This window comes from Pan paniscus, chromosome 7 (genome assembly GCF_029289425.2).
Source record: "Pan paniscus chromosome 7, NHGRI_mPanPan1-v2.0_pri, whole genome shotgun sequence".
Lineage (NCBI taxonomy): Eukaryota > Metazoa > Chordata > Mammalia > Primates > Hominidae > Pan > Pan paniscus.
Window position 1 is genome coordinate 87,930,740 of NC_073256.2, and position 22,958 is coordinate 87,953,697.

Sequence of the window (22,958 nt, forward strand, 5' to 3'; positions counted from 1 at the left end):
AAGGTAAAATTTAAAAAAATCTATGAAAATCACAGAAAAAAAATCACATAAAGAGAGAGTCATCCAAAATATACTAACACAATTATGACCAATTTTTATGAAGTCACACTAGAAATGATGACATAATATTTAAAAATTATCTGGCCATTTTAGATTAGCACATGTTAAATAATCCCAATAAAATGTCCACTTCAGCATTTTAAATTTCAGGCAACAGTCTCCAAAAGAAAGCCCTAGAAATTTTATCACTAACAATTTTAATATAGACAAATAAATAATCAGGTTTTACATTACGAAAAACAATTCTAAAATTACAAAGAAAATATTTATAAGAGACGGTTTTAATGGAATTTCTTTAAGTTTCCCAAAAAGGCAGTTCTCTGTAAAAGTTGTGCTTTCAAAGTCAGTCAAGTATATCATGAGAAAAATAAACTCACCCTAAAAGGAATGACAATAGCACGCCGTTGTTAAGTTTTATTTCTTCTTGTCTGGTCATAGGACAAGTTCTCTCTCATAGCCTACCCACTGAAGAGGCAGGGCTTGGGGAGGAGCATGTGGTATGTGATTTGCTGGAAAGACCCATCTAAACTGGGTAGTACTTTGAGGAATTCATACAAGCGATTCTGCGACTTTCTCTCTGACAAGGGATTAGGGCAAAACTCTCTCTGTAATACTCAGAGGTAGTTTCTAATTATGCTGGACAACATGCTCTCAGAAATACATTGATTAAATAAAGGTTATTTTTGCTTGTTTATAAATCTGGATTCTGCCAGGTTACAGGCAGTTGGTGACTGTATGTAGAAATTACATGAATTTATGAGCATTTATTTGTTTAATCTTTTAAAAAATCAAGCTCAAATTTCTATAGCACAACAGCTAGTTTATACTTAAACAATGCAAAAAATTTATGAGATTTTTTTTGTTTTCAAACATTTATTTATCTAAAAAGAGTTACAGGAAGTAGAACTATCATTGAACTTTGAAATAGAATTCTGAAAGAAACATAGAAAAAAGGCTAAGAAAATATTAAAGGGAACTTCAATAAGTAGCAGGACTAGAATGAACCTACATGAACTTATATATATCTTTCACAGAGAACCCTGAAGAAACGGAAGAAACATTGGAAGCAGGAAGAGTAATCATAAAGAGTTACCAGATTTGAATACACCTCTAACTGTAATAAATGTAGACTAACATAAAGGACATACATTATTCAACTATGTGTCCGCAATCCAAGCATGAATCATGTCAATTACAGTATCTGTAATACTGATAAAAATTTTTTACAGTCATAAATGTTTTAAATAACTGTTTTATTAGCTTTGGTTTTAATTCAATAGTATGAGAAATTTAATTTTTGGTGGTTTCTGATTATAAAAATTGAATTAACATTATAATGTTAGTTATTTTGGGTAATGGACTTCTTTCTATTTAATAAAATACCATCTTCTCCCACTGGATGGCAACAATGACTCAAAAATCAAAGGAGTTTTGCAAATTGCCTTAATGTGTTGCAGGTCTCAAGTAAAGGACAAGTGAAGCACCAAATATATGAACAGATAACTACAGAACCACAATAATACAGTTAGGTACCCCAAGACAGGAAGTGCACAAGTTCATGAAACTGTACAGTACGTAGAAATGAGCAATTTTTTTAAAACTTTCTGTTTTTTGTCTTATGATCTATTGATAATACTGATTATAGTTGTTTAATTAGAATAAGAAAACCATTGTAAATGGTATCATAATCTGAAATGGATTAAGTGCCATCAGACATACAAATGAGCTACATGGACACATCAAGCCATCATTTTTCTCTAGACCAAATTTTAAAAGTAATAGTTTGTGTCGGACTACTTTTAAGTAGGACTAATGTCTTTTAATTATCCTAGATATATACTTCTATACCTAAAACATTGGCTGGTACCTACAGATATTTAATATATATTTATTGAACAGAAACAAACCAAAGATATACTTGATCTTATAAGGATATAAGATTTTGTAAAATTCCCTTCCAGTCATATTTGCTTTCCATCTTTGCAATTGTGGCAAAGGAATGTCAGCATTTATCTACCCATGCAACAGGAGTATTGGGGGCTTATCATTTATCAGTCACTTGCTAGGTGCTGAGAGTTTAAATTCAAATAATACCAGGTTCTTGACCTCGGAGAATTGACACTTTGATGGAGTAGAGACTTGTAAATAATTTTAGGAGATTCAGAAATATTTACAGATATATATCTATACATACTGCTGTTAGAGAAGAAAAAAAGGGGCAAGAAATTCCAATACGGGACAGATCTTAGTCTTCAAAAAGAAGTACCATTGAGGTGCTTTGCAAACTGTTCTCCTGCTAGTCAAAATAGATGAGTCTCTCCTCAGTCAGCAACCTAAAATATCAGTACCATTGCACTCACAAGAAAAATACTTGAATTAGAAGTCATGGAGCTCCTGTTAAAATTCAGGCAAATAAAACTGAGATTCAGCGAATAGATTCTAAGTGTGTGGAAGACATGATCTATTTACACATTTAGAAAATGGAACAGGTTTGGGCTGGGTGTTTCTGCCTCCCCACACCCCTCTAAATCTTGGTCAAGAGCTGCGTGAGAAGAGTGCCCCTCATCCCACAGGGTCGTGAAGAAGAGCCCTCGCTGAAACTCTTCTCCTCAGCATCCCTCTGCTTGTTTGCTTTTTTGTTTTTTGTTTGTGTGTGTGTGTGTGTGTGTTTTTTTTTTTTTTTTTGAGACTGAGTCTCCCTCTGTTGCCAGGCTAGAGTACAGTGGCGCAACCTTTGTCCCCCGGGCTCAAGTGATTCTCCTGCCTCAGCCTTCCGAGTAGCTGGGACTACAGGCGTGCACCACCAGCTAATTTTTGTATTTTTGGCAGAGGCGGGGTTTCACCATGTTGCCCAGGATGGTCTTGAGCTCTTGACCTCGTGATCCCCCCACCTCGGCCTCTCAAAGTGCTGGGATTACAGGTGTGAGCCACCGCACGGGCCGTCCCTCTGCTTCTAATCCTCCTCCATTCCCCTCCTGAGTCGAGGCTTCTGCTGAAGAGCCCTTACTGGAGATCAGCATCCTGTGATCCTGAGCATCCACGAGACATATGCACCTCTAACCTCCCTTGGAAATGGTTTACATAGGATTGAACGGAGGGAGAGTTACTATTGTTTTTATTTCTTCTCTAAGCCATGTTTGCTGTCGCACACACCAGATTTCAGTGGCTTGTCTTCTGTGAATAGAAATTTGTCAGACACTTATTTTGTTGATTTAGTTCTGTTGGTAAACACTGGAGCACAGTCTCGTAGTCATCTCTCGGAGTTAGAACTGTCAGCTACTAGGAGCTAAAAAAAAGAGGGACTCCTAGGCATACTGCCATTCAACAGAATCTCTTTCTTTATTCTAAGAGTTCAAAAAATATGGTACAGCCAGATTTTTTCTTTTTCACAGAGTTAAGTATAATCCAGCTAAAAATAGTGCCATGTTTTAATATCTGTAACCTAGAATTTTTATCCACGCAAAAATATTTTCACTTCTTATAGCCGTTTGTGTAAACTTTGCTTAAGGAAATTAATTAATAGATATATGAGTACTTAATTTTAAATGTGAATCTCCATAAATAAAAACATATTTTCATTGGCTAATAAAATTCCCTCATCCCCTCAATTACTTTGCTCTCTCCAATGTAAATCCTTTTTAGGAAAAATGGGATGACAGCTGGCATTATTTGGTCTCCGTTATGTGCATGGCTGACTGATAAGCAATTTACATACATTCTCCTCTTCAGGTCTTATAAGAAACTTATGTCTCTCTTAGAGAGACATATTATCTCCATTTTCCTAAGAAGAAAACAGATTTGGGGGATTAAGTAACATTTCAAAGATCACATAGAAAAATGTCAATGCTGGAATTTGAGCTATGGTCGATCTGATTTTAAAAGTCTACTTCTATATTTGTAAAATTTAATCTGTCCTTGACACATGCATGGAATAGAAGACTCTTCCTCTAGCACTGGCAGAGGAAAGGATTAGAATAATTAGATAACTTTCTACAATATGTAAAACCATGTACACCTAACAACACATCAACAATCATACAATTGAAAATGTGGTTTAATCGTAGCTGTAGATATGTTTGTCATAGGTGAGACCTACACTTCAATAGCAACAATAAAAATGAATTGATATTTAGAATATAAATTCTGGCACATACACCACATCTTCTTTAAAATTCATTGAATATATTGAAATAAAACCAGTCATGTAAAATGACTTAATGATGAACTTATGGAATATCCTATAGTTCTCAGTGTATGTTTAGAACTTTCTGGTGTTCCAATCTTACCGTAGACCAGGGGCTTACAGCCTGTGCCTGGTCCCATCAGGACCCAACAGGTGGATGTTCGATATTATCTTCTCTTATCTTTTAGGTCACTTGCCAATCAGGAAGTTAAACAATGACCTGTGTTCTTCATATAAGAAAGCAGAACATTCCGGGCCTTTACTGTTTCAAAAACTTCTCTGTATTGGCCTAGAGGCTTCTCTTACTTGGACTTTTGCAGTGGCTTGAGGTCATAGTTTTGGGATGCAAACACGTAACATTCACTTCCAACTTCTGACTCCATTTATATTTCTCATCTATTTATTTCTGCCCTGGTTCTTGTCTGACATCTTGATTTTGGTACCAAATTAGTTCTTCATAAGAATGAATCTAAAAGTAGGCCCTGCTGTTTATTCTAAGTTTTTCTTAAATCCTCTGATTTTCTTCCTAGGTATGTCTCCATATATTTAACTATAAGCAGTCCTTTTTCAACACATTATATTGGTGCTCATAATATGTTATCAGAAGAATAGTTTTTGCTGCACGTCATAAAAACCTGGATTCCAATAGTCTTAAACTATCCATTATTCCACATAGCAGGAGATCCAGAGAAAATGCAGGCTTCAAGTTTGGTTGACCTGGTGATGTCATCAACGATCCAGGATCATTTCATCTCTTCTCAGCCATTCTCAGTTTAGGCTCCATTTTCAGGCTGGTGGAAATATAGCTGCAGCAGTTCAAGTTTTCTAATTCTGACACAATATCTAGAAGGGAAGAGACCATCCTTTTCTGGAGGTCTCTCTTTGAGCCAAGGAAATGTTTCTTGAAGGTCCCCGCAGATTTCCTCACACATCTCACTGGTCATATGCCCAGGCTTGAAACCACTCACTGGCAAGAGGAATGAATCTGCAATGATTCAGGTCAGTCACCTGGGTGGAGTGAATGTTGGGGAATCAGCCACAATATTCACATGTAGTGAATTTCTTCCAAATATGTTATAAATAGTGATGATGTTGGCATACTATTTGGTTGTGTGCATAGTGCCATGACACTGGTCTGTTGAAAACAAAGAAATATTTTACATGGTGTAATATGTTGCAGGATCTTGGGGGCAAAACTACAAAGTATTTTTGATGCAATGTTCCTGTTATATTTACAGAACCTACTACATGCTGGAGTTCTCTGATACAATGCTAATAAATTTATCCAAAGCTAAAATTTGAATGAATTGTATTAGTTGCTTCATCCTTATAGAATAAGATTGCATCCTTTCAATAATGGGTGTAACACCATATTAAGTGATGCATTTCACTGTTGCTGGCTATGCAGGATATGCTAAGAGACTGTGATTCTGGTTTTCCCAGCATTGATAGATCATTCACCTCCATATCACCTAAAAGAAGAAAGTTAAAGGCAGCAGTATATTTATTTGTTGAGGGTTGTCACCGTGTTCCCTTTCCTTGCTGTGAGTGAGTGGAAGGAAGCTGCAAGAAGACCACTCACAGAGCTTGGCATATGCCCATTAGTATTCGGAGGAGGAAGCGACTGGTACCTGATGCCTACCTGAAAATGTCTAATGGGAAAGATCTGGCCAACCACTCTGAAGGCAGAGCAAGAGGAGTGTACTACATTCAGAGGAAGCCACTCTTCTACCAAAAGCAAGGACAAGGTATGTTTCCCATGATGACCAAAACCCGCAGAAGGAAGGTGTTCGTGAGTCCTCTTAACAGTGATCTCAGTAGGAAGAAAACTAGGAAAGCAGGGTGTGGTGGAAGCCAAAGAAAGAATGGGCAGCAATTACAAACATTCTTAGATATCAAGTGCCCATTGGATTTGGCATGAAGTTCATTGGCACGTTTGGTGGTGAAGGAGTAAGCCCGGTTGCAGCACATTGCATTTTCACGGTCATCAGTTGTAGGTTTGATGGAAAGCAACTGAGGAACTTTCCATCTGTATTCATTATTTGTTGCTTCATAACAAGATCTCCCCCAACCCCCGAAACATAGCTGCTTAACACACCACACATTCATTATTTTACAGTATGTGTGGGTCAGTAATTTAGGCACAACTTATCTGGGTCCTCTGCTTTAGGGCTTCTCAGAAGGCAACAGTCAAGGTGCCAATCAAAAGTGGAGTCTCATCCAAACACTTGTCTGGGAAGGAGCTGCTTCCAGGGACAAGTGATCCTTGGCAGAATTTAGTCCCCACAAGACTGTTGGGCTGAGGGCCTCAGTTCCTAGCCAGCTGTTGGCAAGAGTTCCTTGCCACAGGGGCCTCTCAAATATGATGACATACTAGTTTTATATCACTGAATAACAAATTACCACAAATTGAGAAACTTGACAGAATCCAGAAACGCTTGACTAAGTTCTGTGAATCTCATAAGGCTGAAGTCAAGGTATCAGTCATGCTGGGTTCTTTTCTGGAAGATCTGGGAGGAAATCCACTTCCAAGCTCATAAAGGCTGTTGGAAGCATCCAATCCCTTGTGGTTGTAGACCCGAGGTCCCTGTTTCCTTGCTGGCTATCAGTTAGGGCCTGCTCTTTGCTCCTAGAAGCTGCCTGCATTCTTCATCATGTGGTCACTTCCATCTACAAAGCCAGCAGTGGGGTGCTGAATCCTTTTCATGCTTTAAAACTTTTACTTCCCTTATTGCCACCTGTCAGGGAAAACTCTTTGTTTTGAAGGACTTGCATGATTAGATTAGGTACACGCAAATAGTCTCCTATCTTCAGGTTAACTGTGCCATATAACACAACATAACATAGCATAGCATAACATAACATAACATAACAACATAACATAACATAACATAACATAACATAACATAACATAACGAAACAGTGAAAGTGATATAAGTTTCATAGGTTCTGGGGATTAGAGTATAACATCTTGGTGTAGGGTAGGTTACCTTTTTATGTTTCTATTTTCTTCTAGGAGTAGGGGGCCTAGAGCAAGTAGGACTTGCTATGGGCAAAAGTTTAGAGTCAAGTGGGGAAGTATTCAAATAGAGTTAAGAACAAAGAAACAGACAAATTAGGGAAACAGAATTATTGCTGGGAAGCACAGGATGATGCCTTGACGTAAGAGGTTAGGAATTTAGCTATTAAAGGACACAAAATGCTTATAATTTTCAAAATTCCCTGTCTTATTTGTGTAGCATACCTAGATACAAGATAGCATTTCTAGATTCATGAGTGGTCCAAGGGACTTTGATTAACTTAACTATAGCAAATATACCATTCTTTGTGAGACTATCTGATGGGCAGCCATGGACCCAAGGAGATTTTCTACCCAAAATCTCACAAATTGCCACTCACATATATATTTATTTTAGGCAATCATAATCATAATCAAAATTTGGTCAATGTAATGGCATAATTAAAATGTGAAATTATTGTTGTTATGCAAAGCGTAAGTGGATACATGTTTAGTGTTAAAAAAATTGAGCTAATATTGAGTTGGTAGTGTTTTATCTGATTTCAAAGTTTCTGCAAGATTCTCCAGCCTTGAGCAATTTGAACTGTGCAGTGAATGAAACTACTGAAAGAAACTAGCATACAATAAGCAAATGAAAAGTATGCAGTTATATAACTCTTAGGCATATTGCTGGACAGCACAATAGTATTCTGACCTTAAACAAGTTGCTTAACTTCTCTGAGCCTTAGTTTCTTCATCTTCAAAAATTAGGAAAATAGTATGTCTCTTGCAGTGTATTAAATGAGACAACACAAGTAATTAAAACAGAGTAAGGGATACATGTATTTATTTATCCTAAATGTATTTTTTCTATTTTGTTGTTCAATTTACACCAAGAAGAATTATTCATCCAAATGTTGCCATTCAAACCTTAATTGTTATAAAATCAAGTAAATGTCTGAAGTCTATTCTAAGATGCTACAAAAACTTAAAACAACATTATATATATATATTTTCCCTTTGGGAGGGGAGTCTAAAAACAATGCAATCCCCTTTTCAGTAATATAAACTTTATCTTAATTTTATATTTATTCAAAAGACTAATTTACAATTACTGTGTTCTAATGTTGGCAAAGAACCTTATTATTTCTCTAATGGAATTGATCTATAAATTTTCGTACTTCAAAAGCCTTAATAAATAAATATTAATCAGAGGATCTCACAAAAACTGTGACTGAAAAATATACATATGAGTTCAGCCAAGAAAAAAATGAGTGTAATCAGACTGCTACTCAATTTTAATATTGGAGAACAAAGAAGGTAAATAGCCAATTTATGACAAATGAGGATTTACTCATTGCCAAAATACAATGGATCATTTGTTGTATACTCAAAAAAGTAAGATCTTAATGGAACTTAATAATATCGGCTTTTCCAGTGGCCCTTTTTTTTTGTTCATATAAAACTTGATTTTTTTCAATTAAGTACAATTGCAATTGTACTTAATCAAACTGCAATTTGAAAATAGTAAAGTATATTTTAATTTGTTATCTGCTGTTTTTGGTAAATTGATGCATCACTGACAATCAAAGAATATACACATATAGACATTACTGTCATTCTTATATTACAAGCCACATTTACTGACTCACTTAAATGACTTAATATGGTGCATATACCAAATTAAAAGCTGGAGTGATCATTTAAAATTTCTAATCACTTTTGACAGCTTGATTCTACTCTGCTTTGTAAGAGTTAGGCTTTGTAAGCCTACTCAGAAGATAGTGTGGGGTTAGAGTAGAGCCTAGACTGTTATTCAGGGCGAATTTATCATTTTATGACTACACAAAGGAAATTAACCTGCAAAGAACTCAGGAAGAACAGTCATAGAGATGAGGGCAGCCCAGGCATGGTTAGAATTAGCATCCAGTAATTCCGGCTCTTTATATGGTCCCTCTTCCATTATAATGCAATGGTCTTACTTAGTCTTTGATCACTTCATATACTTTCTATAGTGGACATTCCAACTGTGAGAGTGTGTGTGTGTGTGTGTGTGTGTGTGATTGTGTGTGTGTGTGTGTGTTTGTGTGTATGTGTGTGTGTGTGAGAGAGAGAGAGAGAGAGAGAGAGAGACAGAGTTAGGTTTTTTGTTCCCAACCAAATCTCATCTTGAATTATAATCCCCATAATTTGTCAAGGGAGAGACCAGGTGGAGGTAATTGGATCATGGGGGCAGTTTCCTGCACACTGGTCTCATGATAGTGAGTGAGATCTCATGAGCTCTGATGGTTTTATAAGTGTCTGGTAGCTCCTCCTGCATTCATTTTCCATCCTGCCACCTTGTGAAGAAGGCGCCTTGCTTCCCCTTTACCTCTGTCATGATTGTAAGCTTCCTGAGGCCTCCCCAGCCATGTGGAACTGTGTCAATTAAACCTGTTTTCTTTATAAACTACCTAGTCTCAGGCAGTTCGTTATAGCAGTGTGAAAATGGACTAATACAGTAAATTGATATTGGGGAGAGTGGGGTACTGCCATAAAGACACCTGAAAATGTGGAAGTGACTTTGGAACTGGGTAACAGGCATTGGTGGGAACAGTTTGGAGGGCTCAGAAAACACGAAGATGTGGAAAAGTGTGGACTTGTTGAATGACTTTGACCAAAATACTGATAGTGATATGTACAATGAAGTCCAGGCTGAGATAGTCTCAGATGGAGATGAGGAACTTGGGAATTGGAATAAAGGTGCTTCTTACTATGCTTTAGCATAGGGACTATCAGCATGCTGCCCCTGCTCTAGAGATCTGTGAAACTTTGAACTAGAGAGAGATTGATTTAGAGTATCTGGCAGAAGAAATTTCGAAGCAGCAAAGCATTCAATAGGTGCCCTGCATGCTCTTAAAAGCATTCAGTTTTATGCATCCACAGAGAGATGGCTTGGAATTGGAACCCATATTTAAAAGGGAAGCAGAGCATAAAAATTTGGAAAATGTGCAGCCTGATAATGTGACAGAAAAGAAAAATCTATTTTCTGTGGACAGATTCAAGCCAGCTGCAGAAATCTGCATAAGTAATGAGGAGCCAAGTGTTAATCCCAAAGATAATGGGGAAAATGTTTCCAGGGCATGTCAGAGGTCTTTATGGCAGCACCTCCAATCAGGCCCAGTGGCCTAGGAGGAAAATACAGTTTTGTGGGCTGGGCCCAGGGCCTTGCTGCTTTGTGCAGTCTTGGAACTTTGTACCTCATGACCCACCCATGGCTAAAAGGGGCCGAGGTACAGCTCAAACCTTTGGTTCCGAGGGTGCAAGCCCCAAGCCTTGGCAGTTTACATGTTGTGTTGGGCCTGAGAGTACAGAGAAGTCAAGAATTGAGGTTTGGGAACCTCCGTCTAGATTTCAGATGATGTACGGAAATGCCTGGATGTCCAGCCAGAAGTTTGCTGCAGAGGTGAAGCTCTCATGAAGAACCTCTGCTAGGGCAGTGTGGAAGGGAAATGTGGGCTAGGAGCCCCAACACCGAGTCCCCACTAGGGTACTGCATAGTGGAGCTGCGAGAAGAGGGCCAACATCCTCCAGACCCCAGAATGGTAGATCCACTGACAGCTTGCACCATGCACCTGGAAAAGCTGCAGATGCTCAATGCCAGCCTGTGAAAGCAACTGGGAGGGGTGCTGTAACCTGTAAAGCCATAGGGATGGAGCTGCCCAAGGCTATGGGAGCCCACCTGTTGCATCAGTATGACCTAGATGTGAGACACTGAGTCGCATGGAACTTTAAGGTTTAATGACTGCCCAACCAGATTCCAGACTTGCATGGGAACTGTAGCCCCTCTGTTTTGGCTAATTTCTACCATTTAAAACAGGAATATTTACCCAATGCCTGTACTCCCATTGTATCTTGGAAATAACTAATTTGCTTTTGATTTTACAGGACCCTAGGCAGAAGGACTTCCTTTGTCTCAGATGAGACTTTGGACTTGGACTTTTGGGTTAATGCTGGAATAAATTATGACTTTGGAGGACTGTTGGGAAGGCATGATTTGCTTTAAAATGTGAAAGAGACATGAGATTTGACAGGGGCCAGGGCTGGAATGACATGGTTAGGGTTTGTGTTTCCACCTAAATCTCATCTTGAATTATAATCCCCATAATCCCCATAATGCCCACATGTCAAGGCAGAGACCAGGTGAAGATAATTGGATGATAGGGACAGTTTCCCTCATGCTGTTCTCATGATAGTAAGTGAATTCTCACAAGATCTAATGGTTTTATAAGTGTTTGGTAGTTCCTCTTGCATTCATTCTCCTTCCTGCTGCCTGTAAGAAGGTGCCTTGCTTCCCCTTTGCCTTCCACCATAATCGTAAGTTTCCTGAGGTCTCCCAAGCCATGTGCAACTGTGAGTCAATTAAACCTCTTTCCTTTATAAACTACTCAATCTCAGGCAGTTCTTTATATTGTGTGAAAATGGATTAATACTGTGTGTGTGTGTGTAAATGTGTGTTCTTTATTGTATATTATAAACACTTAGCTGTACATACACACATATATATCTACACACAAATGTAAGTGACATGCGACTAGGAAAAACAAATGAAGTATATCTTTGCTGTAATAAAAGATACTGAAAGGGTAAGGTTGGTCCCCCACCCATCTGCTCTCACAGGGACAGTGTGTATTTAACACAGATGCTATGGATGAGCCACCCAAAACATGAGGGCAAATTTCACCCTCTGTCACTTAGTCCTTTCACATCTTGAGTTAATCATATTCATTTTTTTTAAAGCACAGCTATTTTTTTCTCATAGGCAGAGACGGCTCAAAGTCTGTAAAATGACCCCCTTAGGAATAACACAAGGAATGGATGTCAAGCAGTGTCAGATTATTGATGTTATTTGTTACGTGTACTTACAAATAATGTCCCATCACATCTGGGTTTGTTGGGACATACGGCGGTGGATTTCCGATCCACTTTGCGTATGCAACAGCATGGCAGCCTCTATTCTAAGCTGGTATGGAGTTTCACCTAAAATGCATTTTGGATTTATTGACAGAACCATTAATTAGTATCTGAAATTCTTATATGGCACAGAGGCAATCATTAGTACAGCAAAATGAAAACTGATTCCTACTTCCTGACTTCTGGACAGCAGCTGGGCTGACCTCTCACTTTCATTTCAGAGGATTCTATGAGAGCATTAAATGACCCTGTAGGAAATGCATGCTACATATCCACTGCTGCTGTGGGCTCAGACATAGATTTCAGAATGGATGCAGAGAGTTGCTTAAGAAACAACTCAGGGGAAGTAGAAGAACGGCTTCCTGGTTTTCCAGTCGATGCTGTTTTTGATCCGAAGCAAGGCACAGATAACATGGGGGTACTAGGATTTGTGTTATTTACTTTCAGGGAGCAAAGTAAACAAAATATAGCATCGTACTTTTCAGCTCAACGCTACTGGCATTGTAGTTGAGTGAGCTTCCCCAAGATATTTTATTTGGTGCTACTGCTTGTATTATTATTTTTATTTATTCCCCAGTGTATTTTAAAGAGGTTTTAGGGCATTTATGAGGTATTGCTGACATACCTGCCAAGAAGTTTATACATCCCCTCTCCATATAAACATACCCGGAGTCCTAAACCCCATCTTTGTCATACTAACAACCTACCTCTGATCTTCCTACCTCTGATCTTTCTCCACTAAACCAAGATAACAGCAGATCACATACACACCATTTTCATTGTGGAAGAGCTAATAATAACTCTCTACTAACTTACAAAGTAACTTGAAGCACTTCATAATTTACTGCCCTTTTGCTAAGGTTTTTCTCTGCTAGTTTTGAATAAACCCCCCTGTCATCTGGAGCAATCTAGTCACCCACTAACATGAATGATCCTTCCAGGCAAGGGGGCCTTGGGCCAGTGCCTTGGGCATTTTCCCTTTTCTGATGTGGCCCTTTGCTCTTACTGGCCCCTCCTTTCGGGACAGTATCGATGTCCTGTTAAATCCCAACCATCTTTCAACACTGACTCATCTCACCCCCTCCATGTAGCATTCCCTTATTTTTGCATTTTTTTCTGTACCTGATAATCATTTAATTGTTTTTGTTCTCTAAATGTTCCAATCGCTCTGTATCTCTGTGTAATATACAGCCATGCCATACAGGATAGAATTTAAGAATAGTTCTCAGTTGATTTTTGATATTTCATTCTATGAATGCCTAGCTGGTGTGCTAAGTAGACATAGTTCACTTAACAGTCAGGGATCACATCCCTCCATTTCCTCTGGGCTCTCATGCTAAGCATCCCAGCATCTCCTGGGATGCTGCACTTTGTACACTCTATGTATTGAAACATTGTTTTTCAATAAATAAATGCTAATGTATGGCTGAAGGAATAACAGAGAAGAAAATTGTGACAAATAAGAGTGAAGAGGAGACAAGAGTGAATAGAAAGTTATAACATAATATGATTTTTCTATCTCTCAAACTGGCCAAAGTTTCTGAATGCGTATAGTAAACTGGTCAACAAATATCCTTGAAGCATCAAAAATGCCCACTTGAATTTGAAATTTAAAGACAATCCAGTCAAGAACAGGTAAATAACTTGGTGTTGTATTACAGAAAAGTAACTCACAATATTCAATAGCCAAGGACCTAGCCAAGAAACTTTGACACCACATTTTACATCAAATTGTCCATAAAAATAACAGACATGTCACAAGAGAACAAAACCACATAGATTCAGTTAAAACTTCAATATAAATCATGCTGTGGGGACCCTGTGATTCCCTGCACAAAATAGAAGCAGCTCCTTAGAACAGCGGGGCTAGGATGCCAGTGATGCTCTTGATCAAGCAGCTAGCTACCTGGGTGGCCACAGGTTAACATAACAAAAGATGCTCAGGCAATTTCTTAATTTCGCTACTAAAATTGTTCTAGGACTTTTTTTCATCATCTTTGATTACAGCAGGTATACCAGATAACATGCAAAAAGACACAGGATGTGACTCCTCAGGATTAAGAAAACATCCATTGCTAAATAACTGTGCTCTCAGAAAAGGAAGTAATTATAATTATGTTAATTTCAGTAGGTTTAAATAGATGTAATGCAGACAATGCCTAATTTAGGATGGTTCAACTCATGTCTTTTTGACTTTATGATGGTGTGAAAGTGATACACATTCAGTAGAATCTATACTTCAAATTTTAAACTTTGATCTGTTCTGGGCTAGTGGTATGTGGTACTCTCCTGGGATGCTGGACAGTGGCAGCGAGCCACAGAACCCAGTCAGCCACATGATCAGGAGGGAAAATAGCCCAACTTTACAGTGTAAGTGGTGTAAATTTATAACTGGCATATTCCTACAAAATGCCCATTTTTGACTTTAATATTTTTAACTTATTGTGGGTTTACCAGAAGATAACACTGTCATAAGTGGGGAGGCACTGCACTTACCTGCATAGCTATCTTCTTCAATGATGCATGTTTCTGGACCTCAGCAATGTCACCAACTGCCAAACCAATCTGAAGTATGACACAAAATTAAATCACTACAGTTGAATGGTCCACCTAAAAATGCATGTAAGGTCTGTCTTGGTCCATTCAGACCGCTATGACAAAATATTTTAGTCTGGGTAATGTATAAATAGCATAAGTTAATTGCTTACAGTTCTGCAGGCTGGGAAGTCCAAAATCAAGACTCAGGCAGAACTGGTTTCCGGTGAGAGCCCATTCCTCGTAGGTGGCACCTTCTATGTGTTCCCATATGGCAGAAGGGCAAAGAAGCTAATAAGCTCCCTCATAGCTCTTTTATAAGGGAACTAATTCCATTCATAAGGGCTCTCCCCTCATGGCCTAATCACCTCCCAAAGGCCCCACCTTCTAATGCCATCTTCTTGGTGATTAGGTTTCTATATATACATTTTGGATGGGACACAAAAATTCAAACCATAGCAAGGCCTCTGTGGCTAAAGTGGGAGAGTGAGCATATGATCCACTAGTAGTAGCTGCAGAATACTTTGGTAATACACCTTACAGAAAACTACAAGGCCTATATACCTCTGCAACGATGACGGACACATTCAGAGGTTCGGTACTCTTAAGTGTTAAGACACACACATTAATCTGAAATTCATTTCATTTAAGATAAAAATCTGTTTTTTGTTTTTTGTTTTTTTTTGCAAGGACAAGGATGATGTGATATCACATGCAACTGGGTGTGGCCACACAACATGGCAGGAAACTCCAGGAGTTCAGTAACTAAGGTAGACAAGAGCGATTTAACAACATGGAAACAAATACTAAACTGAGAGAATGATACATTTTATATCTTGTATATGTTCAGAAGGAAAACATATATTATAGGGGCAGGAGAGGCTCTGGTGAGAAATCAGAAATTTATGGCTAGATAGGATTAGGTGGGGGGAAGGTGTTAGCTCAGTTCTACTCAATCTGATGAAATTAGCTCATTTCACTCACTCATTTATTTTTCAGGCACTTAGTTCCTGTCTTTGCTGAGCCAGTGTCTTGCATGCTGCACCAGAAAGAAAAGTCAGTGACTGCTCTTGAGGAGCTCAAAGTCCAGTAAACCGTATGTGAAATGTGATCTGTCAAGGTCATCACTGTATGCCCAGTGCTTAGTATAGAGCAGGGCACATAATAGGTAAACAAAACAGTCACAGAATGAATGAAGACAGGGAGAATATATTCTAGGGCTTGCAAACTAGCATTGAGAACTGGATATAGTCAGGAAATAGGTTTTACTGGGCAGAATAACTTTTGTTTAGTTTTTCATTTGCAAGTCTTCAGCTGGGTATTCTCACCGATTTACAACAGTCGCCATCAAAACCAAACATCTCTGATTTTTGCCAGGCGTGGCAGCTCACATTTGTAATCTCAGCACTTTGGGAGGCTGAGGTGGGAGGATCACTTGAGCCCTGGACTTCCAGACCAGCCTGAGCAACACAGTGAAACCCCCTCTCTACAAAAATACAAAAATTACCTGGGCATGGTGGTGAGCACCTGTAGTTGCAGCTACTAGGTTGGCTGAGGTGGGAGGATCATCTGAGACTGGGAGGTAGAAGCTTCAGTGAGCCATGATCACTCCACTGCACTCCAGCCTGGGTCACAGACTGAAACCCTGTCTCAAAAAAAAAAAAAAAAAAACCCAAAGCTAACCATCTCATACCTGCTGCTTCACATATTTTAGATACTCGCCTGGGGTCTGAAGACATTTGAACTTGTAAGCCATAGAAGAGATCAATTATTAACTTTTAATGGTCACTAACATTTATCAAATGCTTATCATGTGCCAAGTACTGTTTTAAGTCCCTTGTATTAGCTGATTTAATCTTTGCAATAATCTAGAAAGTAGGCTTCATTATTATTATCTGTTTGTATCCTCAAAGCTATGGTAACACAAGGAAAGAGCACCCAATAGAGTAAGGTAATTGGAAGTCTACCCCAAAGAAATGATACTTGTTCTGTTTTGAAAGCGTAGCGTTAACCCATGGTGGGAGGATTTCCAGGCAAAAGGAAGAGCCTCTACAGAATGTAGGCAGCATGAAGGAAAGAGTGGCACACTCAGGGAATGTGCATTTCTGGGTAAATCCTGGGAACAGTAGGAATTGGGTAAGATATAGGTAAATCCAGCTCATAGGGACATTTGCCTGCTATGCTGATGGGTTTGGACTGAATTAAAGCTTTTGAAGAGGCATGGAAAAAATACTTAAAAGAGTCACTGATGGGTTCAGTTTTTAATTATCAGATGGTCACTCTGGTGACCATCTGTAGGAAGAATTAGACAAAGCAGTGTGATAAGGTAGAGATGCTCTTGAGGCTGCTGCAGCAATTTGGATGAGGAACCGTAACAGTGCAAGCCAACTGGAAGCAGATGTGAAAGCCAAATAATTACTGAAAGAACTGAGGAAAAACGTGGGAGAGTGAAATAGAGACTATCTGCCAATGATCTTAGTAGGATGACTAGGAGATTCTACTGAGAGGCAGTGGAGATTCTGAAGGAAAGATAACATTAGTCTTGGCTCTGTTGGTTTTGATTTTCCACCAGGATATCCAGGTAGAGATGCACAGTGGGTGTTGGATGTTTGGATCTTCAGAATGGGGCCAACCTATACTACTGCTAAGCCCAATTCTCTTCTGGATAATTATCTTCCAAAACATAAACAATTATCAGAGAAGAATGTAGGCTTTGTGTCATTCTCCATTATTCCTATTGCCATCCTTTGTTTTTCTAGGTCACCAAAATAAAAGTCTGGAGTTGTATCAAATAAGTGGACCAAAATACTTACGAGCCTGCATAATTTTTTTCTTCCCAGAAGCACTAACTAGCACATTCTCTGGTACATAGTCAGACTCAGAGAAAGTGTGTGGAATACGTACATGTGTGCATAAATGGATAAAGGAAAAACAGGCATGAAAATGCCAATAAGCAACCACCACGGACCTAGAGTGGGATGCACCTTTGCCTGCATCAGCCAGCATGCTCATGGCTTGGGCAGATTCTCTAGAGAATTCCATGTGGAAGAGCACTCTCATGTCTGCTGATAGGGTCTAGGCTTTGGCTGGGTTCAAGGTGGCATCTGAACGTTGCAGACGCCCTCTGCATGAGAGACTTCTCCACTTGGATGTCTGGTCAATGGTAAATTCGAGCATAGAGACAATATGTTCCGTAAAGGTCTCTGCCTAACCTCTGACCCCCTCTCCAACTCCAAAGCATCACACACCTTCATCTTTATTGCCTTTCCCTGCTTCTTATTTCTTCATAGCATTTATCACCCCCATGACATTATGCTACACAGTTATTTGTTTATTTAACTTCCTGACTATTTTGTAATCACACTAGGACTGAATATTGGTCTGCTTTCTTCAACACTGTTTCTCAGAACTTGCAACAGTTCATGATATTTAGTAGATTCTAGGTATTTGCCAAGTACATGCATCTGTGCACGCCCTGAGCCTCTTGATGTGCCTGGTGCTCCCCAGGCACCAAATGAGTGTTGAATGAATAGATTTTGTGGTAGATCCTTTCTCATCTCCCCAGTGGAGGGAGATTAAAGAAGTTAAAAATAATTATCATTATGAAATGTTTCAAATGATCAATGAACAGAAAATACATGAAAAAACTACTTACAAGTAAATTCATGAGGACAATTGGGGCAAATACTGTGAAGGAAATAAGCTGTGCAAAGGACAGAACTGGATGTGCCAATTTATTCTTCAGAAATGGTTCTAGGAAGGACTCTCAATAATTGATATTTCCTTGTATCATGCTGAAGGTCTGTATTATAGACAGCAATGGAGAACTAAAGGCATCCTGAAATGCGAAGTGTATACAACAAAAAAATGTTTCCTGGAGAGTAGAATTCTGAAAAAATGTTTCAGAATACTTTTTAAAATTCAGAGGTATGCAGTGATAAAATATTAATAAGCAGTGGCAAAATCATCAAAAGTATATTTTCTGCATAAAGAATCAATCATCGTGCACTTTACATAAACTTTTTTTTTTTTTTTTGACATAGAGTTTTGTTCCATTTGCCCAGGCTGGAGTGCAATGGTGCGATCTTGGCTCACTGCAACTTCTGCCTCCCGGGTTCAAGCGATTCTTCTGCCTCAGCCTCCCAAGTAACTGGGATTACAGGCATGAGCCACTACGCCTGGCCTAAACTTTTTGATGATGGAAAAAGTTACTTAACAAGACCCTACTTTTTTGTAGAATTCAAAAAAGGAAAATTATTTTTCTAAAATCGTTTGAAAGATAGCAGATGAAAAAACTAAAGTATTAAAATACTGTTGTTATGTAATTATAAATTTTCTAGACTATTTAGATTTACATATAAATGTATATTTCCATAATTCACAGTGATAAAATCAACTACTGATACAACTGCCTTACCTGTAAATTCAGGAGGACGTAAAAGCTGAGTCCAAAAGCCAAAAGAAGGAAGAAAAATACAACTGCAGACCTCAACAAAGTTTTAAAAATTACCTCCAATATAACAATGAAAATTCCACAATTCTCAAATCTAGGAAAATGAAAAAATAAAATATATACTCACTTTTGTGGTCAAAGTGTATCCATACAGCGAAACCATCGTGTATTAAATCAGGTATTAGATTTCATAGATGAGATCATTGAGGCCAATTATTTTGAAAAAGAAAACATTAATTGAATAATCATATCTCATTTTCAATGTGTTAATCAAATTTATTTTTTCTTACTATTAACGTTATCTAGTTTTGGATCCAGGGTCTTGCTTTGTCACCCAGGTTGGAGCGCAGAGGTGTGATCATGGCTCACTACAACTCCGACCTCCGAGGTTCAGGTGATCCTCCTGTCTTAGCTTCCCAAGTAGCTGGGACCACAAGTGTGTGCCATCAAACCTGGCTGATTATTGCATTTTTTTTATAGAGAAAGGATTTTGCCATGTTGCCCATGCTGGTCTCAAACTCCTGGTCTCAAGCAATCAGCCGACCTCGGCCTTTCAAAGTGCTGGGATTACAAGGGTGAGCCACTGCGCCTGGCCCTAAGGTTATCTTAAATCATTTTACCGCTTGGCAACTGGACATTACTTCAACTGAAGTAGGCGAGAAAAATAACAGCTTCCCAATATCAAAGAAGATGCTACCAAATTGGTAATAAAGAAATTAGAGAGGTAAATGGTGTGCTACATCAAGCAGAGATTAACTGAGTTCATGAACTGGAAGACACCTAATGCAGGGTACACAACATATGATTTGTATTTGATCCTTTTATCTCCTTCAGTTTTCTTTTCTACCCACTGCATCCTATATTGGGAAATGTCTGGATAAATAATGGGTTTGTCATCTGGCCACTAACTTGTACTTTGCATTTGGCAAAGACAACTTGTTAAAAGAGGAAATCACAATATTATAAAGCTGAAAGGGACTTCAGCTAAGTTCACAGAGATGCCTAGTAACTCACTAAAGCCACTAATAATGACAGAGCCAAGGGTGTGACAGTGTCTGAACCTGCCTTAAATCCTCTTATTCCTTAGCCACTGCCTTTGTTACCATACCATGTCCTCTCCAAGAGGACACACTCAACTTTGTGCCACTGTGCTCCTGACACAGTAATGCAGACGATATGGTAGAAAAAGTATGCCCCCTGGAGTCAGAAAGACTTTCATTAAATACCTATGTAGTGAATGACTAGCTGAGATCTTCAGCAAGTTACTGAACTCAGTGCTTCAGCTTCTTTTAGACAATGCGAGTAACAACATTGGCCTCGAGTAACAACATTGGCCTCGTTATTGGAAAGATTATGTGAAATAACATGAAACTTTCAGAGGCTGGGGAACTCAACCTTTTTTCCTTCTCTAGAATCAAATTATTTAGGCTTATTTTTTCTTTTATACCACTTCGATTCCACATACTATCTATCAGTTCACTTTGAGTGTTTTAATGCAAAGTAAATGCTTACATATAATATCAGGTAAAACAAGAATAGCCAACACTTTTCCCATTTACTTACCCCATTTAATCTAGATTTGTCTAAACCAATGTTCTTGACCTGGGCTCATTTGGTACCCAGGAGACATCTGGCATTGTCTGCATACATTTTTGGTTGTCACAACTGGAGTGGGATGGATGCTACTGGTATGTAGTGGGTAGAAGCCAGGAGCCAGGAATGCTGCTAAGCGTTTTAAATTATACAAGACAGTCCCCCTCTAAAAAAAAAAAAAAAAGAATAAGAAGAAGAAGAAAGAGAAGGAGAAGGAGAAAGAAGAAGAAGAAGAAGAAGAGGAGGAAGAAGAAGAAGAAGAGGAAGAGGAAGAAGAAGAAGAAGAAGAAGAAGAAGAAGAAGAAGAAGAAGAAAAGAAAGAAAGAAAGAGAAAGGAGGGGAGGGGAGGGGAGGGGAGGGAAGGGAAGGGAAGGGAGGAAAAAAATTATCTGGCCACAAAGAACAATAGTGCCGAGTTTGAGAAACCCTGGTCTACATTCTGAACTCTGGAATCATGCTCCAGCCTTTCCTTAATAGGGCATAAAAAATTCTTCACATTTTGAAACAACTGGAAAAGGAATAAGCCAGTTTCAAATGTACACCACTTACAATAGTTTTTCTCTTGATATTAAAAATGCTTAAAGATGGGGAAATCATTAAAGCTTTTTTACCTTCAAAGACACAATAAGAAATTAATCCAACAAAAATAAACCACGATTGCTCCACATTGCCACTGCAGATGGGCTGCTATTTCAGTGAACAAGGGCAGCACTAAAATGGGGCCCATCGTGTTGATAATCCATTCAGTACTACTGCTAATATCCATAAAGTAATTCCTTTTCTGGGATAGAAAAGAATAAAAAATTACCACATATAGAGACCTTGCATCTATGGATGATTATATACATGTACCCAGTAATAAAATTTTCTAGCTTTACAGCTATCTGGGGAGAAGTTTAGGACCAAGGAGTAACCTCATGCCATCCTGGATTGACTTCAGAGCCCTTGACGTATAGATCGGTGTTGGAGATGGCCCAGAGTCTTCTGTTAACCTGGTGTTATGGGAGTCTGTTGCCTAAGGAAATCCTACAAATTGCTGGGCTTTCCTTGTGGAGACCACTCTGCAATGATAAAAATGCAAAGCATTATTATCATCAAATTTATAAATGCAAATATCTATGTGTTTACACGATGCAACAAAGAAAATTTTCACACAAAGTGAGGTGTTGTATAAAAGATGTATGATTTATAAAAATAATATTCATGAAAATATACAAAAAAATTATAAAAGACTTTCAACCTCCATACTGAGAAATGAAGGATCCATACCATTTATCAACCAAAGGAAGGACCTATACATAATTTATATACTTGGTTCTGATCTGAACTTGGCTCACTCATTAAAAAAATAGAAGATAAAGTAAAAATTATGCTATGAAAAGTTCCAAAATTGTATTAAAACTTGGAATTTTATTTAAAAGGAAAAATTTCTGTTAGAATTCAAAGACAGACCCATTTGAAATGGAGTCTTGGGCCAGATAACTTCTTTATAAACTTTTACATTAAAAATTATCAAGTTCAAAATCTAACCATTATGTTAGCAAAATCTTTAAAAACTATGTAAGAGGAAAGACAGAAAAGTCACTCATAATAACCAAAAGGTCACCCATAATAACCATGTGTAGCCAGACAGATCTTTATGGACCAGTAAAAGTGGAACATCTCTTTTATAGATATATATAGATATATCAAACAGGCAGTGACCTTACCTAAAATCATGTGATTTCTACATTTTGAAACATTTATGCTTGGTATTTCTAATCTATATGTTAGTCAAGCTATGTGAATTTATTATGACACAGTATTATCTCAAGTAATAGCTTATCAATTAATTTATGTTCTGAATATTAAAATATTTGCAACTTTAGACATACAAAATGTATTTCATACCTGTTGGAAAATTTGAACCACTTCTTTGACATACCCTAATATACTTGAGCAAAAAACTAAAATCATACAAATTGTTATTAGACTTGAATTCTAAAACAAAAAAGGGTAAGATACATAGTTATGAGGATATAAAACACTTCAACATTTCCATAATTTTCACTATTAAATTTTTTACTTATTTTGCTTAATTTATACTGTCTACATTTGTGTTAAACAGAAAATTTAAATGATGCAAATACTCATATAATTTACTAGAGATGAACACACCCACATTTCATAATGTCCTTATTAAG

The 22,958-nt window shown here is 38.1% G+C and overlaps 1 long non-coding RNA gene across 3 annotated transcripts; it reads right to left on the reverse strand.

Moving 5' to 3' along the window:
* Positions 1-1,296: 1,296 nt before the first annotated feature.
* LOC129393006 (uncharacterized) lies at positions 1,297-22,887 on the reverse strand. 3 transcript variants are annotated; one of them, XR_010112947.1, is made up of 8 exons: positions 18,385-22,882; positions 16,237-16,374; positions 15,714-15,768; positions 14,903-14,986; positions 14,691-14,759; positions 12,147-12,260; positions 4,347-5,378; positions 1,297-3,841 (listed from the first exon to the last, which is right to left on the reverse strand). It is a non-coding gene; the product is annotated as an uncharacterized LOC129393006 (long non-coding RNA). The 3 variants fall into 3 exon arrangements; XR_008626419.2 differs by having other exon boundaries at positions 1,297-5,378; positions 18,385-22,887; XR_008626421.2 differs by lacking the exons at positions 14,903-14,986; positions 15,714-15,768 and having other exon boundaries at positions 1,297-5,378; positions 18,385-22,887.
* Between the last annotated feature and the right edge of the window lie 71 nt (positions 22,888-22,958).